At 38.1% G+C, this 25,736-nt stretch overlaps 1 long non-coding RNA gene across 1 annotated transcript in view; it reads left to right on the top strand.

Moving 5' to 3' along the window:
- Positions 1 to 25,398, top strand: part of LOC110393930 — a 32,670-nt gene extending 7,272 nt beyond the window's left edge. The window contains exons 2-4 of the long non-coding RNA XR_002435271.1: positions 1,712 to 1,784; positions 24,861 to 24,929; positions 25,136 to 25,398. This is a non-coding gene — a long non-coding RNA (uncharacterized LOC110393930). The remainder of the gene's footprint in view (positions 1 to 1,711; positions 1,785 to 24,860; positions 24,930 to 25,135) is intronic.

The raw sequence follows: 25,736 nt of genomic DNA, 5'->3' as shown, positions 1-25,736 counted from the left end.
TCTGTGTTATTCAGTGCTATAAAGTTTACAAATGAATGGGGCAAACCTTGACTGCCTACTTTTTCTGAGTCTTTCTGTTGCAGTACATCCATCTTATTTACCTGCTAGCTCTCAAGAAGGCAACGAAGCGTTGTGACTTCATGAGTGATATTAAAATATTCAGATAAATCCCTATGACTGAGATTGATACCATCACAAATGCTGAGATTTGTCATTCTGATATCTCTTGCAGCTATGCTTTCCCTGTTGCTCTGCATCTGAGAGAGTTATTTACAGCATTGCAAAGTCTGTGTAAGAGATTCTTAGATCAAAACGTAGATGAGTGCTGCTTTTGCACCATCACCATTCTGAAAAGTTTTAAGTGATTCAATGAGATTCAAGTGCGGTAGACTTGGTGCTCTCATTTGTTTACCTTTCTCACTGGCAAGATAGCAAGATGAGTTTGGGAAACTGTGCAGGTCTTAAGAACAGCTTCTGATCTATCATCACAAACTGTGATGAGTTGCACTTAGTATATATATTGCCACTTAGGTTTGTAAATTTGCTAATGAGTTGCATCAGTGCTCTCTAGTAACTCAACAAACTACATAAAAGGACATTTCTGCTGCAGTAAGAAGCACCATGTTTGAGAGTTGTGCAGGAAGAGTTGTATGACCCTGACAGAAAGAGAAGGTTTGGTTTTACCCCAGCTTTCCCCTATCCACCTCTTTCCTGTGCCTTTCTCCAGCTCTTCAGTTGCACCAGTCAATATGAACACACTAGAGACTGAAATGAATAAAACAGACTCATATGTTTTGAACATGGATAATATCAGTCACATACAGCTGTGCTGGCACAAGTGAAGGCAAAACAGTCTATAGAAATGAGCTGGAAATGAGCATGACCAGCTTTAATGGTAATGTTTCATATAATTAGATCAAAACTCTCTAATTCAGCCAGGGCCTTGAGACCAGGCCTCACTCCAAAGCAAGCATTTCCATTGCAGCCAGTGAGTACAGACTGCAGAAGATCCATCTATCCCATCCAAAGCCTGGATTCGTTTTTGTGTGAGAATGCTGAAAGCACTCGTTCTCCAGTTCTGTGATGGTGAACAGCAGCACAGGTATGCTGAAGCTGGCATGTCACTGACAGTCAGCATGATGTGTGCTCCTGCCTTGGGGGGGCACTGGAAGTCACGATGCATCCAGATCTTCTAAATATTTGTAACCAATTCTTCAACTCCACGTAACAGATTTTAGAAATAAATTGTTGTGCTCTACCAAGAATCAAAAGGAAGAGGCTAATGTGGAAACTGCAGGCTTCCCTTGACTGATTGTTCTCACTCTGGACTTTACATAGAAGCTGGCCTCAGTTATGCGATTTCTCATCTGCTGTGACTATAACAGCTTTCACAAAAACTGTCAGTAGGAGCTTATACAAAAAAAATGCCTCTTAAATTAAAATAACACCGGTATAAATAACAGATAAACATTACAAATAGAGACCAATTTCTTAAACTTCAAAACTTTCCCCTACTATAGTACAAAATGCTAGCTTAAGAATCTATGCAAACAGATGTAAACTAGGCACAGAGATCTACTTCGGCACTTAGAGAATGATGATACTACAGTCTTGCAGTTTTGAACATGAGATGTATTTCCTTCAAAATGATAAGGCTCTTAATGCTAGTTGTGGATCTCACAGCTTGTCTTTTTTCTTGCTGTGATTTCAGGGTTTGCTGCCTCTACTTCTATTCTCAAGCCATGGGGAAGGATTTTCAATAAGGTACTTGAATGTACTTGAAGGTAAGCTTAAATTTAAAGTTTAAGCCTCCTTTCAGAATAGTACTCTTACTCGGTCTTTCATGACTCTGTGAAGTAAGGAAGGGATTTATGTTGTATAATTTTAGCTATCTAGCGAGGTTTTGAGGCTCCCTTTATCGTTCATTGAGACGTTTCCGGAGGGCTTCCTTCCTGTCCAAAAATACATGACTGTGATAGATGCATTAATCTCCAGAGGTGTCATTCTCTCATTTACAATATAAAGCTTGGTGATAACTATCCTAGATTACATGAGTCTTAAGTTTTTGATGGATAAAGTTAGGTGAGATAAAACCAACCTCAATCATCTGATCTAAAATGCTTTAAAGTCAGTAGGGAGTTTTCCATGGACTGTACAAGGCTTTGGATCATCCCCTTGGAAGAGCTCAGAAACCTGCATTTGAACTCTACATGCTCTTGAATTAGAAACTGCCAGAGTGACTCAGAAAGCTCCAAAAGGAAAATACTGTTTTGTGGAGCACTGAGAATGAGGTTTGTCCTTGTATCTAACCTTTCCAGTTTCATCTACCTTTACTGTTATGGTTTGTTTGACTTACTTTATCAAGTGTTGCATTTTGTGTGCATATTGTTCCTGGTGTTGTTTATTTGACTGCTTAGTATCCCCTAGAACCTTTATAAAATCAGGTTGTTTCATCTCACAAGGCTGAGAAAATATGTGACTAGTGTAGAATCATCAATGTATAACACAGGGTAGCATTTTATTTATTGGTTTGTTTTTAAAACAGCTATGTGTTTTGTTGAGGGTCAGAGGCATATGTGGTTATTAGATGATATGCCATTAGATGATGGCAAGATGCCTTGCCCTTTGGTTTGCTGAACTGGGACATACTATTGCTACCCTTTGTTGCTTACTGTCATATCTTCAGTTGTAAACTGTTCAGGAAGAATTGTCTTTTTGATACTTGACAGTAAAGCATTTGCAGTGGAGCATCCCTGTACATGTTGAGGTCACATCGTGTTATTATCTATAAATAAAAATAATAAATCTGAGGGAACAAGGTATTACAAGGAAATTTATCTACAAATAGGATACTTTCTTCCAGTATCTAACTGTAACTCTGCAACCATTTTAATGCATTTATCATTACAACATTCTTTTGACATCCATGTAGTGTGATTATTCTCATTTTACAGATAAGAAACTGAGAGTATAGAGAATAATAAGAACATCAACAGTATCGACGTTCAGATTTCTGCCTTAGCTATCTGCTATCCCTAAGTTTTGCCTTTATTCAAAGAAAGGAAATTGAATTTTTTAAAGGTGATTCAGAGGAATCTTTTTAGATTGTTGCTTGGAGCTGTTCTTTTAGAAGGCCTGCCTATACTTAGCTTTCCAAAGGGCTGAAACATTGACTAACTAAGCCTTGCAGAGAAATCTTGACAAATTGGAGGGCTGGGCAATCACCAGCTGCGTGAAGTTTAACAGTAGCAAGTGCTGGATTCTGGACCTGCAATGGGGCAGCCCTGGATATACGTAGAGCCTGGGGCTACAAGGTTGGAAAGCAGCCCTGCAGAAGGGGATATGGGAGGTCTCGGTGGTGGTAAATTGAATGTAAGTCAGCAGTATGCCCTGGAGTCAAAAGTGTCAATGGTACCCTGGGATGAACCAGGTCCAGCACTGATACTGGATAAGGGATGGGGTTGTCCTCTCTGCTCTGTGCTGTGCCACCTCATCTTGAGCTCTGGGTGCAGTTTGGGTACAACAATGTAAGGACATAAAACCATTAGAGAACATCCAAAGGAGGGCTAGAAAGATGAGGAAGGATCTGTATTGAAATACATATGAGGAGCAGCTGAGGTCCCATTGTTTGATCAGCCCAGAGCAGAGGAGCTGAGGGGAGGCCTCATGGCGGCTGCAGCTCCTCACAGGGAGCAGAGGGGCAGCGCTGAGCTCTGCTCTCTGTGACAGCGACAGGGCCCGAGGGAACGGCACGGAGCTGCGTCAGGGGAGGGGCAGGTGGGGGTTAGGGATAGGGTCTGCCCCAGAGGGCGGTGGGCGTGGAACAGGCTGCCCAGGGCAGTGGGCACGGCCCCAAGCTGCCGGAGCTCAGGGAGCATTTGGACATAGGATTTGAATTTTGGGTCCTGTATGGAGCCAGTGTTTGAATCCAGTGATCTCATGGGTCCCTTCCGACTCAGGATACTCTGTAGCTCTGTGATTCTATGAATCTCAGGTGATGCTTGTACTCTCTGTTTCTTCCATATTCACTGGCTCAGTGGGGGTTGCTCTGCCCTGGTGGACCACATCAGTAATCCAATATAGGCTACAGCCGACTTCATGGAACTGCTTCTTTTCTGTTTCTGCTTCTTCTCCGTAAATAATGTTTTTAACCTTCAAATTTGAAAGCCTAATGTGACTTCTGCAGAAAGCTCTGTGTGTGCTGTAAAACAAAGCAGATGTTGTTCTTCCTGCCACTTTTGAAATTATCTGTTACTCAGTTTTTGATAACCAAACTTAAAGATATTATCATATGCAATGATGACAGGCTGTTTTCTATACTACAGTTTTTTCCCCTGTATGTGTATTTGAAATCAGGAGCATCTATGGTTGAGTTTGAATTAAAAAGATCCTTCAGTTCTGATGAAATATTTAAAGAGTATTCATATAATTGGGCAAAATCTGCTTAATGATGTAAACAGCACAAAGAAACTACTACACTTAGACCCCTTATCCTAATGATGAATTTACATTTCAGTTTTCCATCACCAACATAAATAAAAACAGCAGTAAAATAGAATATGACAAAGGAGGTATTTACAATGCTATCAGTTCTTAAGAAGAAATAGCAGTAGTGTTTTAAGACAAACAAAATAAAAGGAAAAAAAGATTATGAAGAAACAAGAGAAAATATGATATTAAGGAGAGAAACAAGAAAAGGAAAGTCAGCTGAATAATTTTTGGGGTGAGTCTCAGTGAAACAAAGTCTGTCTGAAAATTCCTACTCCCATGAGAAAGACAAGTACTCACCTATATGAATGTGTTGAAGGCCAAAGAAAATAGAAGGGGGCATACCTTCTCAGATGATCATGCTAGCAAGTTGCCATTAATATTGGGAAAATATATTAATTCTACTTTTACAAATAGTAATATATAGAGAAAGAACAGATACCCCTTAGAAAGGGAAGAAGAATTATATCCATATGAATCTTAGACTACCGATATGACAGTATGGCTTCAAGGAAAAATCTAATCATCTTCTTTGCATGATTGCTCTGACTACCTTTCTGTACTTGGATTTTAGATGAAATGCAGGAGAGTAATAAACTGGGATACTTTGACAACTACATGAAAAATTGGGTTTGGAATCGTTTCACATTCCTTAGAAACCTTAGAAAGCCTTCAAACTGGATCATTAACTTCATGGGACTTAGATAAAGATGGACTCACAAAGTTCTATGGAACAGTTTATGAAATGATGTTTTTAGTTTTTGAAAGAACAAAGATGTAACTAGATTAACAGCATTGCAATCCTTAGATTTGAGGAGACTTTTCTAATCAGTTGCTACTGTGTTACAATTCCTCTGCTATTCTTCAAAACAATTACTGCTTTTTTTTCTCAGCTAAGATACCACATTTCTAATAAGCTGGAGTCAGAGTAGCAGCACATGGATCAGAAGATTTAATGCTTTCTTTCTAGCATTGAACACATAAGTATTTGAGATGAACATTTTCTTTCTTCTTTACAAAAACTTTTAGGACCAGTGTTGGTTGGTAAAACAGTGAAAAATTCATTGGTTTGATCAGTGGCAAATTAACCTTCAGATGTATCTTGATACATCTACAAGAAAATGCTGTAAGCACACCCTCAGGTTGACCCAAACCTCATGGCTTTTCATGATTGATTTAATTTATGTGACAGGTGTAACATGTGCTGTACATAATGAGACACGGTGAATCTTGTGTTCATTTTGTGAATTAGTAACTTCCTACTCATAGAAACTTTGTTTCACATACTGAATTAAATCTCTGTAAAACTGACATCAGCAGAGGTAGAAAAGGGACTCCAAAAGTCGACTCTAAATTCAAAATTTCCCTGAAAAAAATCATATGACTACTTAATTTATCTTCATTCGTATGGAAAAAGGTGGAATAGAAGAGTTATGTTTTTAAATAAAAGTTTAGCATATAGCAGCAGGTGCACCACAAAACCAATGTAAAATTAAATGAATTGCAAACCAATGACAGAATGATGTGGTTGTCAGGGGTTCCTGAAACCTTCTGTTTTGTCTCCTCATATTTTTTTTTTTTTCCTCTGCCTTCAACAGATAACAAAATTGCAAATTAAACCCCTTAGCAGCTGATGTTTACAGACTTTATTATCAAGCTCGTGGTAAGGGTCCCACACAAACACTTTGCTGCAATATCAATTTAGAATTACAATCCTTTTTTTAGAATGCATTTAAGGAATTAGCAGACCAAAGATCATCTGAGAAACCTGCAGTCTTTATTGGAGAATTTTCTGGGGTTTATTATGAGACTGCAGCATCTTGTTTTTAAATCTTTGCTAAAAAATTATATGGTACTTTCATTCCATTTTCTGTAAATATGGCTTATTCAGCAACATTTCCACCATATTCTTCATGACTTGAAAGTTTACTGTTCTGTTTCCCTACTTGTAAGGGAATGTAGTCTACTCTACGTGTCAACAAATTAATTTCAGGACACTACCAAGACTCTGTGTCAACAAAAGTGCCTCAATTTATCCCAAATCATTTCAGCAAATATGAGAGGGAGAGTGGTGAGGCACTAGCACAGGCTGCCCAGAGAGGTTGTGGATGATTCATCCGTGGAGGTGCTCAAGGCCAGGTTGGCCAGGGCCCTGAGTACCCTGATCTGATGAGTGGCAACCAACCCACAGCAGGGGTTGGGGCTAGATGGTCTTTAAGGTCCCTTCCAACACAAGACATGCTATTATTCTATGATTCTATGACTCTATGAATACTGGAGAATTGAAGTAGCAGCTTCAGTCTCTGGATCTTTATCTTCTCTGTATTTTGGGCTTAACATGAAAAAATCAAAGCTTCTCATAGAGCCATTTCTCAGTCATTTTTTCCATAGCGTTGCTGGATTGATGCTGCAGTAGACATCAGGAGGCTGACATGCAAATCCTTATCTTGGCTCCATTAACTGGAATGATGAGAGACACTGTTATCCAGAGCCAGATGGGATGTCCACTGGTATCTGATGTCTTCCCCAAGGCTGGAAGGTTAGAATCAGGACCTATGGAAGACCTGGAAGTCTTCTCAAGTGCTACTCAGTGACCAGATGGGATACCTTTATGCTTCTGAATTTACTTTAATCAACTGAGTATGGGTAGCTGAATTGTTTTCTGGATCTTTATTGTATCTGGAACTCAGAGAACTCATGCACATGCACACACTTTATGTGTGCCAGAATTCAGGAACACAACTCTGTGTTTAGGTCTTTCAAGCAGGGGGGACGTTATTTCAATTGCCTTGAGGCCCAGTTTAGGCCACAGATTTGAGTGACAGATTCTGAGAAAAAAAACCTGAGTCTATCTGGGAGCTACATTGTTTTATGCAAACAATTACATATTCCTTAAACCAGTGAGAAGGATGGAAAGTGATGGATTCTGCGATCCACCAGATGTGACATGCCCCTACAGGATGTGGGAAACTATATTTCAGTCCTCTGCTCCAATTAATTTATTAAAAATGACCCAAGTTTGCAGAGTTTATTTTAAATACAAGCAGAAAAAGTGTGGTGGGAATGTAGAAGTGAACTGGTGTTTTTGATGAGCTGAAGACAGATCAAAATACAGGCTGACTGAGTAATAAGACAGATCTGTCCATAAAATATTGATTGATAGATTAATTGATGTGTTATGAGCACAGCCATTGATGTAAGTTCTCTCTTTTGGAACTATTCCTTTTTTTCCTTTCTGCCAACATACTGTCTCATCTAATTATATCTAGTGCAGAGTTGCCGTATGCAATTTATCTACTTTAATGCTCCACATTTCTTTTTATCCTTTCTTCCAGATAGATTATAGTGTAATATTTCTGAATTGGGGAACTTGAAAAACTTGATTCTGATCACAGTGCTTGACGGGTAAATTTAGAGCATCTTCATTTGTATTCCTGTTGTTACTCTGGATTTTCTTTGGTGAAACCACACTGTTGTTTTTTTTTGTTGTTGTTTTGTTTTTTTTTTAATTATTTTAAAGGAATTCTATTTGGTCATTACTGTATGTTAAATGGGAGTCAACTTTTTCATAAAAGAAAGCACAAACTGGTATCTTCTTGCCTATACTGTCGTTCCACCTCCATGAAGGTGTTACTGTACAATTCTTTTTTAGAAACTGGCTTGGAATCTTTGTTGCTTGTATTATGCATTGTTTCTATGGAGGCACAGCACTGCTGCAGTATCTTGTATGAAAGGGAAAGGGAATATATTGATACATAAGTCAGATTGCATCAGCTTGTATAAAGGAATTCTACACAATGAGATTGACCTGCTTTTGTATTCTTTTTATCTTAGCAGTGCCATGGCACCACCTTCTCTGTAAGATAATAAAAGACTCAGTGTGATCCGAATTGTTCTTTAATGAAAAGATTCTCCCTATGCTTGGTTTTAAGATTTGGCTAATGCAAGAGGAGGCTACATCCAGCAAGGTCTTTCACATGTAATGTATAATTGATGGAGAATTTGACTGGCAGCAAAGACTCATCTTCTAAAGTTATTTTTATCAGCCCTTCCTCAATGTGGTCTCTCTCATCTGGCTTACAGTTTAATGATGAACAGTCTTTTGAGCAAAATCCTTATTTTATTAATGAGATCTTATTTGATATGACAAAATAATAATTCTTTCTTTAGGAAAAGTAGGAAAAGCTGGCTGCTGCTTTTCATTTGCAGCTGATCTGCCAATTTGGGTGTATTTACTTACTAACATTACAAATCTGGAATTATTTATTTGCTACTGTGTACAATGTCTAAGCAGTAGATGAAGATTTTAACTTGAACTCACTTGTTCTCCTTTGTCTATGTACTACTGGAACTTTAATGGCACTGATGTCATTAAGTGAATGAAATTCAGCAGCTTGCTAGATTAGTTACCTACTCAGATGTAAGTCTCGAATAAGGAAACAAACATTATTTTCCATATTTAATGACCTGAATACATATGTGAAAGACTTTTTGATAAAGTATTTATAAAAGTATATACTCTGACATTTGGAAGTAATGTCTGTAATGACATTGTTTTAATAGATACATGTTAAAATTTCACCGAAGCCAGTAAATTAGCAGTTAGACTTTGAGAACAGGGAAAGCAAAGATCAGGAATCAACTGTGTTCCCATATTCCAAATGTACTGGGGCCACTACCAAAAACAGGAATTTGTTCAAGATCAACCAAATGGCAACAGTCTGGGGAAATTCGGGCAGTTTGGTTTAGTTGTTTACTGACATCCATTTACTGCACAAGGTAAAGCCATGTTCCAGACAAATATAGAGCTGAATCTAATTTCTTCTGGATTATATATATATTACTGTTCTCCTATATTGTAAATAATTCCTTATTATGTCTGAATATATTGTATATGGTTTGTATGTTTTACACATGTCATTTTGTCCTTTCAGTTACCCTGTTTTAACTACCCCTGTTTCTGCAGGTGATCTGTCTCTAGTCCTGGGCTCTCCGCAGTTATCTCATGCCTGTACTTTCATGTCCTCTGCCATCATGTTATGCATAACCTCTGTTGTGTTTTATTCAAAAGTCACAGATAGCCCATTCTGCGCAGAATAATCACTTGTTATTTATGTCTATTATTTACAGATATATACACGATAATAATCATTGCATTGCATGGTAGTGGGAAGATAAAAGAAAAAGGTAAAATGGAAATAACCATCATATGATCATTGGACCATTGTCTTTACAGGTAGAAAAGCTAGTAGGAAGCTTCAGGCAGGGAAAGACAAGGTCTGACAAGTCCTGAGGTTTGTGTTGTTAACGTAACACAAAGCCTACAGCTTCTTATAAGCAACAGCAACACTATGCTCACCTTGCTCTCTGACTGCACCTTTGCACAGGGCTCATGTCCTCAGGGGCACCTGAGACTCTTCAGCATCTTGTTGTCTTTGCCTGTGCTTGGAAGCACAAGGAGTGCCTGAGCCTGCTTCTGGTGCTGCCTGTAGTGCATGCAGCTCCTGCCTGAGTGCTGCAGGCACAGCCTCTCCTCTGGCTCTCCAGTATTCTCAGGAGAAACAAATTTAATTGCCAGTTATAAGAAGCCTAAGCTAAGCCAAGGAAAATAAATGAAGAAAGTAGGTACAAGCTATTATTTCTTTCATTCCTTTGTCACTTGCACTGAGGGGGGGGTGAACCCACAAGCTGGTCTGGTTTTATGTTCCTTTCTCTTTTCTCTTTTCTGATTGCCTGATACCTGATTAGCTCTGAGCAGGAGAAAATGACTGGCAAGAAAGGATAGTTGCTATAGTGCTGACTGCTAAAGCTGGTCCTGACTACAAAGGTTATTTATTTTTAAATTCATGACTAGTGCAGGGACAAAACCATCTCCCATTTTTCTTGGTCACCAGTCTGCTTTTTCTTTTCTTCCTCTTTTCATTCTTTCGTGAAGTCCTCTCCTGTGTTCTCCCTCAACACCTGTTTGGTTAAGTATCCATTTCCCTAAAGTTTTGAGACACAAATAGGAACTGACACTGCATTCCCATGACAAAGGTATTACTAATGCCTGAACAACTCCTGGCTCTAGAGCTAAAACGAAAAAAAAAAAATGTTGTTTCTCCCCTTCTGACATAGATTTCAGTTCCAAAACGGAGAGAGATTACATCAAAGAAATTGTTCTGATGATTTAACTTATCAATTATAAACATACTGATAATAATCAGTATTATTTCATTCAACTTTCAGTAGCCTTTTTTGCAGCAACATTTTTGCTAAAGAGTTGTTTTAAGACCCTGATTCTGCTGTGGTACTGTCCAAAAGACTGATATTTGTAATAGCTGGGATTATCACTTCTACTCTTTACACTAAACCTTGTGATCTGCTCAGAGAGGGAATGCATTCTGTCTGCTAATGCAGAGGGATTTGGGGTGGCCAAAATGTGGATATGAGCAGCTAATGAAGTTTATTAACTGAGATCACTAGCAGTAGGACCTTATAATCATAGAATCATTTAAGTTGGAAGGGACCCTTAAATATCATCTAGTCCAGCTGCAGTGAACAGGAACACCTGCAGCTAGATCAGGTGCTCAGAGCATGTCCAGCCTGACCTTGAGTGTATCCAGGGATGGGGACATCCACCACCTCTGTGGGCAACATATGCTAGTGCCTCACCACCCTTACAATAAAACACTTTTTCCTTACATCCAGCCTAAATCTCCCACTTTCAGTTTGAAACCGTTTCCCCTTGTCCTAACACAACCGACCCTGCTAAAGAGTCCTTATCCTCTGGTAGTTGCTTAAATAGGAACACAGCCTGTAATCAAGTACTGCTCCACTGGCGGAATATAACCTTCACCACTTGCACCAGGTAAGGAGAAGGAGCAGTGGGACTGGAATTACTTCCAGTCTGATACGACCAACTGAACCCTAAGCTTTTGGGTTCTTGTTGCTTTGGCAAAATTAGGTGACTGCACAAGGCAATGGGCACACATCTTTGTATCCCAGCCTTTAAGACGTGAAGAAGTGTCAGAGTGAGCAAGCAGTGATTACTCCGGAGATGAATACATGCCAGATAAAAGTCTGAAAACCAAACTTTGCTTTCTGTTTTTATCTGAATTAGCACATTTCCCCAGGAAATTGACTGCAGCCTTGATTTCTTTCAAGCCTTAACTTCCAAAGTTTCCAGCCATCACAGCTACCTCTCTTCAAAGCTACCCGTTAAGAAGAGCGGACAGCAAATATGCATGAATACCTTTGAAAACATGGAGCAATTGAATGTCTAACTCTGGTTGCTCTAACAGGGACAATTCCACGTGCCCTTTGTTCAAGAATGTCAACAAGCAGCTAGGTCTCTGGTTGTAACAGTTATGAAGTGCTACCTTGGGTGCACATTCAGAAAGGAGCTGGATTTCACATTAGGCAGTTGCTCAACTTTTTTGCATTTTTGCAGATGAGATTGCTCAAGGGTGTAGCAGGCTAAGCCATTCAAAATCTCTATTTTGGACTAGCTTAAAGTATTAAAATATTTGGTACTTTAAGTGCCTGAAATATCTCTGTTTCCAAGCAAGGAGAACTTGGCTATATTCTTCTTTCTTAAGAAGAGTAAGTAAAAGAACAAGATAGGCTGTAAGTAGATTTTCTTTGGTGCTTCCTACAATGTGTAAGTGCTTTCCAGTTGAGTGTGTCATTGTGGTTACATATATTGTGTGTTTCATTCCCTCTTCCTCTGAGGAAGAAAGATGAATATGTCTGAAATGTTTTGTGGATTTTCAAAAATTTATTTAGTGGTTAATTTGATCTCTGCAGTGCTTAGAAGATCCTGCAAAGTCAGGGTTTGGGTGGGCTAAATGTAGCTTCAATTAGTAAGTAAGAACATTCCTGATCCCAGAGAAACCACAGTCTAAACATTAGAAGCAGGTAACTGAAAGCAGGAAAAGGAAACCGACACTAAATCACACTGGTATTTTCTGCTTCCCAACTGGAACTATGATGCTGATCTCACTCTCAACAATCTGATTTTTCATAGTTTTCTCTTTTCTTGATTCCACTTACAGTGGTTTATACCAGGCTTTTCTTTTACTGCTGTAATCTGTATTGTTTATGCTATCTTCATTTTCTGTCAGCACGGCTTCCTATTCCTGCTTTGCTGTATTGTATTGTCATATAAATAACGAAGGAGGCAGCAGCTGTAGCAAAAACTGAGCTGTGCTGGGTTTTATAAATTTCTCTTGTGAAAATTAAAAATCATTTGACTAACATAAATTACTTCGCTGGAGGAAAATCTTGAAATGAAAGTGAGTCTTCTTAGCACCACTAAGGGAACAGAAACATGCACAGAATTTGGTGCTATTGTGCCAGGAATGTATCTTCTGTTAATTTCTGGAAGGATAAAGCACATAGTCAAACATCTCATCACAGCTGTACATTTCTTTATCCTGAAAACAAAAGAACAAAAAATGTAAATCAAAAGCAGGCACCAGGTGACACAATGCCATCCAAACATCAACACAAAGCCAAGCTTTTATCACACCACTGTGAAAGATATACTCAAATAACTCATTGTAAATTACTGTGAATTAATCACTACTTTAGGAAGATGTATTGCATGATAACTCTCCAGGGCCTGTTTCCATAACATGCTTTTATAGGAAACTTGGTGTTTCTGGGAGATGAGCACTCCGTGTTTCTCATGAGAAATCACTGGGATAGATATCAGTGACTGGCTGAGCTGCTTTTGTTTAGTGTTTTCAGTACCGGGCATTACGATTATAGCAGAGAAGTGCAGTACTTCAAAAGGCAAAGGGGATATTAAATTGTAGAGAAAGTGGAAGAAATGATGGGCCATCTGTTCTGTACACTTGACAGTACATTGTAGAGCTTGGTCAATCATTATAAAAGGCAGAGGAGCAAATTTAGAGGAAATAGGTGGCTGGGTCTGAGCTATATACTTGAAGAGGAATCATAACCCCCACGGCCGTGAGCTGTACCTGGGTCTCTCTGAACTCATAACACCAGGCAGGACTGCTCACATTCCTCAGCAGACACAAATGAAATACATCCTACATTGTGTGTTCCCGCTGACTTCCAGTTCATCCCGATTCAAGTTTCACTTGCAGCATTAGCCTTAAGCTGGACCTCTTTAATTAAGAAGAATGGCCTCCAGAGCAAAGTTGTTAAGATACTCACTTGGATCTCCCCTGGGTAAGACACAATTTGCAGTTCTCCATCTCTGGTAGAAAGATTACAACATTACTTTAAACCACGCCAGGTTCCAATATCACCAGGTGGACATAAACAGGCAGTGGTGCTGCAGACAAAAAGCATTAACAAGGCACAAGGTGTTCAGTGGCAAGGAGGTATAATTGCGCAGCTCCCAGGAAGTCCTGCCTTGATTTAACAAGGATGGTTACAAAGAATTATTGGGTATGTCTTGTGCCTCATTAATGCTCTCCAGTTGCTGGTCTGATTTTTATCATTCTGAGCTTGCCTTTAGAAAATAAGCAAGTTGGAACATAAAGTGGGAAGTGCTGCACAAAACTCCCCAAATGCCTGCAGCCTAAAAAAAGATAAAGAAACCCAGTTTCTGTAGCAGTCCTGCATTCCATGCCAGCTTGTGCATTTTGAAACAAATTGATGGAAGTCTGGTCCATTTAAAACCACTGAGAATTTTTGTTGTGGAGCTCAGCATCTGAATTATTTCTCCAAATGTTTAAAATAAAAGCTGCAGAGCTCATGCTACTTGTACCAAGAATGCTATTTTAAAAAACTTACTACAAAATCTCTTGCAAACTTAGGATATTTGTGTACACATTATCACATTTTGTGATACAAATATGAGATAAATGACATAAAAAGTATGAGATAAACAAGTGTAGTGGATTTTGAGTGAATAAATAATCAGCCTTTTTCAGCTAATTAATATCCCAGCATTAAAAAGTATGCCTACTTCATAAATTAGAAATCAAAAAGATACATTTGTTGAACCTAAGTTAAAAGATTTTTTTTTCCCTAGGAAATGAGTGAAGAGATGTGATCCATCTTCTTTTACAGAAACATAAGTGAGAGGATTTGATTGGGTCCACAGAGAGATCAAACACGAAAAAGGCAATAAAGGGAGAACAATTGGCTGAAGCTGAATGAGTCACAGAGCAGTGCAGAATGATTTCCTTAATCTCCACCATGTGTTTCTGCTAAGTAACCCCTTAATAATACTGTGACAGGTCTTAAATTGTTAGTCTCTTTTCAGATTTTATGATAGTTATAGGAAATGTGGCAGGATACACAACTGCAATTGCAGATGCTGCAAATTTAATGTCAGCTACCAGTTCCAATCACATCTGTGTATGCTTTAGACATGAAACTCATCTTAATAATTTCAGTGATGCTTGCATATATTAAGATAAAAAAAAAATTATTCATACTCTGTGGGATGGGCCATTTTTACCAAACATCTGGAAACAAAACGGGAAGGTGAATGTTTTCCAAGATTTCCACTGACAGCTTTTGCTCACATTTTTTCCAGGACTTTAAATCATGAATTTTAATATTACAGAAAAAAGTCAGATCTCATATTGTTGAAGTAGCGTACTTAATATTAATTTTTCTATTGCAACTGCATGTATTAAGCTATCGCTCTTGCAATAACAAAAATGTGCATTTTTTTTGTGGTATATGTGAAGTAAAAGCATATGTGGAGTTTCAGCTGCTTGCTGCTTAAATGTCAGTGTGAACTGGCCAGAAGGTGGTGCTTTCAACCACATACGAGCAAACCAGAAAGGAAAATGTGAACACGAGCTGTGTGAACAGTCTTCTGCAGTGAATAACAGGAATGCAGAGAATTCTGTGAATTACACTAAGCCAAACTAAAAATGGGCCAACACAGTGAAAAAAAAAAAAGTAGCAAATGCAAAAATGAATGTTCTCTCCTGTTTTACACTTTTGATCAGAACACTCCAATGTTTTTTTTTTTTGCTAATTGCAGGATAGTGGTAATAAATCTTGGAAAGAAAAGCATTTTCTATTTACATTAATGATGGACTTTTGTCTGATAGCAGAATCTTGGGTAGCCATGTTGTTTCCCATGTTTGCTTTAAGAATTACATTAAGAAAGAAGATTTCTTCTCAGGAAAAGCGCTGAGGCATTGGCACAGGCTGCCCAGGGAGGTGGTGCAGTCACCGTCCCTAGAGGTGCTCAAGAACTATGGAAATGTGGCACTGAGGGACATGGTGAGTGGGCATGGTGGGGGTGGGTTGGGGGTTGGACTAGGTGATCTTAGAGCTTTTTTCCAAGCTTAATGATTCTATGATTCTAAGATGACTGACTGAATTTTCCCCTCCTCCTTGAAACAGCTTGAGTTTTTGAACAGCTTATTTGGTTTCCAGTGGTCATCCTTAAGTCAAACACACTGGAAAATATGTTAGTTGTTATTTTGAAATGTGTGCATTGCAAGTAGCATGGATGGAAATTATAAGTGTGATCCTGCAAAAAGTTCTGCTTTCTGTCCAGCCAGAAAAAAACCTCCTAGAGAAAGCTTCTGAATAGCTGGAACTGTAAGAATACTTGGGCACATATGTACGTGCATCCATTGTCCAGCTGGACACCTACGTACTGTTGCACCTCTGGCTTCCAGTGACTTTGGAAGATCTGTTTAAAGCTCTGCTGCTCAACTCCTGCACCTTCACTACACTTACAACTGTATCATTTCACCTCTGACTAGTTATATTGCCCTCAACAGGGTTATTTGCATATGTAAAGTTTATTAACATACTTTCCTAAATGTTTGCAAATTCAAGCCATTAAAATTATCTTCTAAAGGTTTGATTGGAAATTACACTCCTTTGACTAGAACACTGCTCTTAACCTTTATTAAATCTCACTGGGTTTGCTTGACCTCTGGATGATCATTTCAATTATCGGCTCTCTTTTCATGTTAATTAAAAATTTGATGGGGATTTGAGATAACGGTAAAATGGAAGAAAAATAAGAAGGTTCATAATAAAATCCAGGCCAATATTTTTAGTGAATATTGACTGTATTAGTAAAAAAATAAGCAAAGAGTTCTGTACAAATGGGTGTTTTATTTATCTTAATCGAGAAGTGTTTCTGGGGATGGAGCACAAGTGTTTTAGTATCAATAGATAGCATTACTTCAGACTTCAGCAGAATTTACTTTCTGTTCCATTTCTTGAAAATCTCTTTGAATGAGGTCTTTAGTTGCATTCGTGAAAGTTTTTAGTGCTGTTGATTGAAGCAAACTAATTTCGGACTTTGCTAACCGGGGACAACTGTCAAATTCTCCTCCAGGGATGAAGTGAAAATTAATAAAAATCTGATATTTTTAGAAATGTTTGAAGGTTCTTAATCCTCAGAGTTACCATGTCATTGTTTTCAGTGGAAGGAATGATTTCTTCCTTTCTCTAAGAAAGTAAGCAAAAGTCTTACATAATATTTAAATACTGCTTCTAAAGAAGTTTCATATATTAGTGGTGTATATTTTACTTAATGTGAATAGTAATATGATGGTAAAATCACAGAGTCCTTTCTCTGCCTTTTTTTTGAAGGAAAGTTTTGCCTTTATAAGGGTTTCAGACTGAGATGCGTGGTAATAGAAACACTGGCATTTCCTATTAGTATGGATAAAGAGATAATTGCTATAAAGAAATAGAGTGTTAAACAATGTTATCACTTTCTGAAGATTACATACTTTATTAAATCTGTCTAATCCTTATTAATTCTACACCTAGAGGATTTAAATTGATAGGATGCTTTGAAAAATACTTTGGATACAAGATGAAATGGGCAATGTTTGCTCTTCATTGAAAGTAGGCCCTGAAAGCTCTTTGGGGAAGATCCCTTATTTTTTCATTTATATGTGGATGTGCCTACATTATAATTGGGACTGTTAATAAATAAATTTTAAAAATCCACCATAAAATCTGAGTGATAAAAAAAGTCAAATCCACACCTCGATAAAATGGGGCTTATTAAGCCACTGTTGTGTAACATGACTTACAGCAGAAATACCGCACCAACTGTGCCTCAAAGAGCTCAGTTCCCTTTCCTCCTGTTAAAACTGCACCTGTTTGTAAGAGATAGCTCTGTTGTAAGGAAGGATTACTCAGCTTTAGTAATACTTCTTCTTCTTCCTTGTCACTGTCATACTTCAGTCTGTAAATGCTGGAAAAACAAAGGCCTCTTCAGTCTGCCATGTTGTCTGAACCCTTCTTTTTTTTTGGCTCAAAGCTTGCTTTCTGAGGTATCTTTTGTGATAAGACTCTACCCACGGTTGTGACTATCTCTCTTGCTTTCTAGAAAGACTCCTTGCTTTTATCTCTTTTCTATTGCCTGCCTTCCCTTCCCCATCTCCCTAAGCAACTAGGATTTGTAATAAACTGGTCGGGCTAACATTTGACCCATTGTGTCTTAATCTTGCCGTCAGGTATACATATATTGAAAGAACCCCCACTCCCTCGTATAAATTGGAGTGAGACACATGTACATATGCAAACGTAGAAAAAGCACCATAAGCAGATTCAGCCCTATGCCTGTCCGAGCAGGTTTACTCTGTCTTCTGCCTGCATTCAAAAGAAGGTGATAGTTTCGTTACAAGGTGACTAAGCCTAGCCAAACTGGTCTTATGGAAAGTCCTTTTCCTTTTCACTGCCCATAGTAAGCACTGAGGACAAACTTTGATTCCTTGTTAGCGGAACGCTGATAATCATGAGCCGAGATTTGGTCCACAAGCTCAGAAGCAGGCTGAATCGAAAACATCAGAAAAACATCAGAAGCCAGCAGAACTAATTCAATTTACAGTAGCAAACTGAGCCCAGTATGTCTGGCATGATCTGATGAATACAGCTGAGGAATGGGGTGCTCACTTCAAGGATTTCAGTAGAGTTGCTCTGGGATTTTCAACAGAATATTTTTCATCAGGAAATTCCTTTTTGTTCAAAACTGACCCTTTCTCTAGGAACATGCTCATTTATATGGAATTCTGGGCTAAGAAAAAAAAGATTTCAAATTGAAGAATGAAACAAAACATTTAAACTTATTTTTCAGAATGTTTATTTTTATTTGTAGATGTGTTCTTGTATTACAAATGTTATACTTTTAACATACAACTTCAATCAAAAATCAGGTTTCTTTGTTCAGTATTTTGTTTCAGAGATTTGGTAAGATTTGGCGTTTCACTGAATTTTTCCCTTTTTTAATTAAGTTTTTCTAACAAATACTGGATTACCTTTGTTTTGAATTAAGAAAAGGAATGGATGCAACTTTCTCTGTTACGATTCTTTACATGAAATAGAAATCTGAGATCTTGCACAATCCATTACTCTTGCTCATCCTGGCAAATATTCTCTCAGGATCTCTCTAGACAGATGGGAACAGATTCAATCTGTTTTTGTTCCATAGACATTAGTGCAGAGCTGTTTTCTTCAAGGCAACCTTCTGAGTCAGGACAATGGGCCAATGAGCCGTTAAACACAATCTTGAGTTTCCAGATTGCCTTCTCCACCTACCTAGGTAGGACAAATCCTGTATCCTAGATTTCCAAGCAGAGGTGTCATGGATGAAATGAGTGCTAAGAATTGGGGTTGGGCATGGGCTTGGGAAGGATGAGAACGAGATTTGTACATTGTTGGTATTGCTTGACAGTACCTGGAAAGATTAAGAAGTGATAATGGGAAAGAGAGGAGCCATTTTTCTGGTTTTGTTCTTTGTGAATGTTGTGAGCTGAGATTAATAATGTGAGAAGGCGGAAAATATTTGAATAAGTTCATACTTCCGTATATGTAAGAGGTATCGGAGGTACCTGAAGAGGTAATTTGCACTGTATATTTCTTGGGGGCAAGTGTTCTTTTTAGCTCTTTCATGGACAGACAGATGGTACTATGGATGACGAGCATAGCCTCTCCTTTTTTCCTCAGCATTCATTAAATACTACCAGCCACCTTTCTGCTGTAGTAGATGTAGGGTGGGAGAAAGCAGACATAATCCCAGCTGCAAAGTGTTTGGAATCCAAATAATCTGCTCTGTTTTACTGGGCTCTGAGTGTGATAGCAACACAATCAGCAGCAGCTGAGTAGCTCAGTGATGGTTATCAGCAGCTATCCATTCACAGCCTTTTGGGATTGAACACTAAATGATTAATAATTACCATTTGGAAGTAAAACACATTAACTGAGAAATCAGGATTTACTTAGCTTTTGCTGAGCATTAGTGTAATTGAGCTAAAAATAAATAAATAAAAAAGCTACAGTGCTGCAAGGTTAGTTAGGATCCTTTTCCTTATTTAATGAGTATATCAGTCATTCATTGGAGCAAAAAAGCCCACAGAAAATAGGAATGTGATTTTAAATCTAGCTTGAATGATTCAAAGTGGGCAAGAGACTGGACTCAGGCAAAAGGATAATCCTTAAATACTAGCTTGAGACAGAAAGCTGGCACTTGTTCCTACGAAATGTATTTAGGCCCTGGAATGTAATTTATTTGATGCAATCAACAAAAATTGATACAAGCATATTCATATCTGTGATAAGAATGCACAGGAGGTACTCTATTGTTTTGTAGTGTATACCTGTTTGCAAGTTGAATCATACAGTGTATTTAAAAGTGCTATTGGAACATTGGTACAAAGCTAAGGATGTCCTGATCTGAAAACACAACTTGTCATTCTGTATTTTGTCACAGTGTTCCAAGGCACGATCCACGTGAAGGTTGGAGTAGTATAAGTCCAATGAAGCTATGAATCCATCTGGCCTTTCTTCAGAGGTCACACATGGCATGTTACCTCTCCATAGAACTTGTTATCTTGGATCAGCACCTGCTAATGTGGCTCCACAACATGTTGGAGTGGTCATTGCAATATCTATTTGTGGAAATCCATATAAAACTTTCTCCAGTGATGTATGGAAGGAAGAATATACTGATTACACTTGCGTCTAAACCCTTTTTTTTTTTGGCTCAAAGCTTGCTTTCTGAGGCATTTCTTGTGATACAACTCTGACTTGTCTAGGAGGTGAGAGGTGTGTGGCAGTCGGCATCACTTTGTGGACAGTTTTACATTTGAAAGCATTTCTTTGGAGCTGTTTGCCTTCAGAAGAGAGTGCTCAGGGGTGTTTATTGGTGGAAGATCTGGCCTGTGACCAAATAACTCCAGCTTGGTATGGGAGACTGGGGAATGATACCATCATACCCTGTGAAAAACGGGATGCAGGTGGGCACCTCCCTGCTCCCTCTTATCTGCTGGCAAGGCCTGGAAGATGGGAACAAAGGAGTTTCTGCTGAGATCCCAAAGCCAGGAGCTGCCACTCCAAAGAGAGCTGACTCAACCACTTTGGACTTATAAATAAGTTTGTACTGTTGTTGGAAGTTGTCGTTATTGTCAACTGGTTGTCATTGTCAACTGAACAGCAACCTCTGATGACCAAACACTACTGAAGATCAGTGTCTGAACTATGAGCAATGCTGGGACCATGGTGGTGATTATCTCTCTCTTGCTTACTACAAAGACTCCTTGCTTTTATTTTGTATCTTTTCTGTTGCCTGTCTGCCCTCCCTTAGTGACTAGGGATTTGTAATAAACTGGTTGGGCAAACATTTGACCCGTTATGTCTTAATCTCGCAATCAGGTACACATATCTTAAATAACCTTCTCTCCCTCCTATAACTGGAGCGAGACAACTTGATTAGATGAAGGGCACATCTGATTTATCATCATATCCAGTGCCCAGTCTGATGCTCCATATTTCTCCATATGGACACCATGATACAATCAATGAAGATTCTGGCAAGAGGACCTCTGGGGATAAGTGAAGGACAAAGAAGCCCACGTAGAGATCTACACCTTGTGCCTGGTTTTGACAGCAAGTCTCTGGCTTCTGGAACCCTCTCCAAAGTATGAGTATTGCTGGGGAGATGTAGAAGCCACCTGATGAAGTGCAACAAGAATGCCTCTGCCAACTGAATTACTAATTTTCTGAAGAGAGCTTAAATTCACTGAAATACAGACTTCAAAATTTATGCATAATTATGAGAATTCTGGGGAGGGAAATCATGCATGAGAAGGCATGACTTGGCCATCTCATATTCTTTCAAGTAGAGTGAATGTGGAGTGAACAGAAGCCAATCTGAAATGTTTTTACGTAAATGCATGCGGGATGTGAATGAAATGGACAAACTTAGAAGTCCCTGAGCAGTTGCAGAGCTACGATGTTACTGGGATTATGAACTATGGTAGTGCATTTTGTACAACAGAAATGCTGTGAGAAATGGATGGTCTCTTAAGGAAAATCAGGGGAAGAGAACAAAGGGTAAGGGCTTGTAAGGGCAAAAAAACTCAGCATCTCAGATTCATGGAGCTTATGTTGGAGGGCAACAAAGAGGGTGCCATAGTGTGTGTCTACTATGGATCACCTCACCAAGAGAAAGAGGACGTGAATGAAGCCTTTTTTAACTGGAACAAGTTTCATGATTGCAGAGTTGGTTCTCATGGGGAATATTAGGCACTCTGACATCTTCTGGAAAGCAATATATTGGGATGCCAGACATCTAGATTTATGGAGTTTGCATATGTTTTTACTCAGGTATTGAATAGGCTGACTAGGATATATTTTGTGCTAGACCTGCCAGACATGATGAGGAAGAGTTATGGCTATGAAGGTCAGAGGCAGCCCTTGCTGTACTGACCATGACATGCTGGAGTTTTAGATCCCAGGGGAAGTGTAGAAGGTGAGTAATAGACTAAAGACTCCGAACTCTAGGATGTGAACTTAAGCTTGATCAGGCATATGATGATCATGATATAATTCAATGCTCTTCTGAAGAGCAAAGGGATTCATGAAAGCTAGTGTTGTTCAAGGTCCATCAAGGTCCATTACTCCAGAGTCCACTACATTGCGCAGAAAGTGAAGCAAGTATGGCAGAAGGCCTGCTTGGCAGAAGGGAGAATGTTTTCACACACACACACACACACACACACACACACACACACACACACACACACACACACACACACACACACACGCACAAGATACGGAAAAGATATTTAATGCTTTTGTCACTTCCATTTACAATTGAAAGGATTACCATCAGGTCTCCCAGGTTTATATGCTTTGTGGTAGAGTCCAAAGAGATTAAATAGTCCCTACAATACAGTAACATTAATTAAGCAAACTAGACATACACCAGGCTGGTACTAGACTGGATTTATCTAGTAATAAAATGATAAAATTAATGAGTAGACACTATTTAGTAGAACAGTCGTAAGTTAATGACTATTCTGAGCATATTTTGCTTAACTTTAACTTTGCATGACCACAGTTGAGTAAAGCAAATCACGTGAAAAACTGTGACAGTCACATTCTCAAATTAGCACCAAAGGAATTATTAACATTTTCCCAATTATACTTTTCTGCCATCAAATTATATTTTTGTCGTTGTTGTTACTTTGTTCTTCTCTTAAATAGCATTCAAGTTTTAAATAGCATTAAAGTTCCTCTTTGCTCACAGTTCAAAGTGTTCCACAGTGTTCTACAATCTCAAAGTTCCTCAAAGTCTTTCATAATATAACTTATTTTCTTGGCTTCAGACAAAACAAAAAAAAATCTTTCTAGAGTTTTATAAATTTAACATTAAGAAACACATTATTGAGTTTTACAGCATATTTATAAAAACATAATTATGATAGAAGACACAATTAAACAGATAATTTGTCACAATTTTTATCACTTCTATCACATAATATAGAGCTTCAGGGTTAATTATATTTTGTAATTCCATTAAAACATCATCATTTTTATATGTCATAATCTCATATTTACCATAGTCCTGAGCTCCTGTCGCAGGATTCTGTCATTAGATCTTAGAGCACTTTGCAAAATTAGGTTAAGTGCCAGTCCTGATTTACTGAAATGAGGATTTATGTGACACGTGTATGGCTGCCAGCAAACCAGTAACAGCTAATGGAATAAAACAAAGTTCTAGTGGGGTGTATTCCTCATAAGATAACAACATCAGGGTACTTTAGTACTTTTATGTAGTTTAGCTTTTATTTATAATTTTTTTTTTATTTTATTTTAGATGTAGTTTTCTGACTTTGTGGTTATCAGGAACTTGACTCCCTGCATGCTATTTTTTGTTTGTTTGTTTTTTATATATCATGGGTTTAAGACAAGACTTTACACAAGCGGGAACCTTTGTCCAACATTTTTGGAGAGCCTAGCTGGGGAGGACTTGAATTTTCAGATATTAACTAAGATTTTATCTGAATCTAGTCATTTTAACTTACTGCATCAATAACAGTTTAACAAAAATTAGATCTTGGTTTCATTTTCTGATTTTCCTATCTTCTCCAACTCAGTCATTCTTCTAATCTACTGATTCTCTACTGTTCCGCAGCCCTGTTTTCTGTGTCAACAGTTCAGAGTTTTATAAGATTTATCACAAATATGAAACTTATTAAAGTGAATAAAATACTTCAGCCTCTGAGCCCCAGCATTTGTTATGACTTTCTTCACAATTTGTTTTGTTGTTTCTCCTGGGTAATAATTGCCCCTGTTATCTTTATTTACCTCTTAGTCCCTTGGTAACTCATTTAATTTATTGGAAAATAAATCTCATTCTTGAGCTAGGCTTCAAGCAGAAATGTTTTAAAAACTATGTCCACATAAAAAAAATCCCAGACTCCAGAACTTTTCCTAGCAGGTCCTAATTGACTGTGCCTGCCTTTTTGTTGCTTTCCTATTTGCACCATTAAAAATGTCTACATAAGCCTGAAGTTTCCCTTTGAGTACAGGAGTTTTCTTTTAGAATTTTACACAGCTGTTTCTAAGGTATATACTCAACAATTTAACAAGTGCTGCTTTAGGAGCCATAAATGTACTATATCCTTCTAATAAGCAGAAACTAATTAATGAGCTGAATTATTCAATTTAGCTGACTATAAAAATAGTATACACTGAAGTAAGGTCTATTGAATGTCTTGTAATTATATAGCAACCCCCACAAATATACAGAACAACCAACATGAATTAGTTTAAAAACTTTATTTCTTTTAATCAAACTCTGCCTAGAACAATGTTAGAACAGAGGCAGAAATTGAAAACACACTGCATTTATTATGCATCAGGAAAGTGTTAAAAGAACACACTTTTAGAATAGAAATATTTGTTTTGAAAGTATCTGTAGGGAGAAAATATCCTGGAAAGAAAGACTTGAAATAAATTTTCAACATCCTTGTCTATAGATGTTTGAAATATCTAGGAAAACTTAAGGAGTTTTATTTTGTTTAAGGAAAATGAAAAGGCTGATGAATACTTAGATTGCTACTTAGTTAATTTAAATGCACTCGATTAAGATTTTGTACAATTCTTGTTGTTTTTTCTCCCAGGCATGTGTGTTCAAAATGTATTAGCAAGATAGATAGCACTGTTTTTCAGAGGCCACTGTGTTCCATCAGGTAAAGAATTCATATTTTATGCTTTATAAATATACAGTTGTGTTTTCTCCAGTGAATGATAAAAGATCCAGGCTTCCTCTCCCTTTTATTAGCTTTACATAAGCATTTGGGACATCACTCCAGAGACAAAAGGGAGAGAACACAATGACTGCTTTTAGATAAATTATGTACGTTTTAACCTCTGTCTCTTTCTATATTTATCACAGACAAAAACGACAACAACAACAGCAACAAAAGAGAATGTTTTAAAGGCTGTGAAGACTAGCACTTGAAAGCTAGAGAATGACAGAAGTAAGATTACACTGTGGGTTTTATATACCCGTGCTTTCTCCTGACCCATAGATTTTATTCTTCAGTGAAGTCCTCAAATCTATCTGTGAATAAAGGAATATTAATTCTCTCAACGTCTTGGCTACTGCATTCATTGCTGTTATATCTATGGGTTTCAGTAATATGAAGTCATTCCTGCATTACTGTTATGAAGGGAGATTATTTCCCAGTGTTGCAGTTGAAGATCTGTTATATAAAATAAGTAAGGACTGAATTTTCACTAATTTGCGTTGGTTGATTTGGATTGAAAAACCTTAAATACTTAACATTACAGTATTCAGTTCAATCAAGAAGAGCTTCCAGAATTTCTCATTACAGCTGTAAAGGATTAGCCTCTCTTCAAGTCATATGCTGGAGCATCAATTTACAAACAGTCCAATATTACCTTTAACCATCTAGGCTGTAGTTTCCTTTTAGTCATGCTGCCTTCTTCCCTTCCCTTCCCTTCCCTTCCCTTCCCTTCCCTTCCCTTCCCTT

This window comes from Numida meleagris, chromosome 1 (assembly GCF_002078875.1).
Source record: "Numida meleagris isolate 19003 breed g44 Domestic line chromosome 1, NumMel1.0, whole genome shotgun sequence".
In the NCBI taxonomy this organism is placed as follows: Eukaryota; Metazoa; Chordata; class Aves; order Galliformes; family Numididae; genus Numida; species Numida meleagris.
Note: the sequence above shows the minus strand (reverse complement) of the source record. Positions and strands in the feature narration are given on the sequence as shown.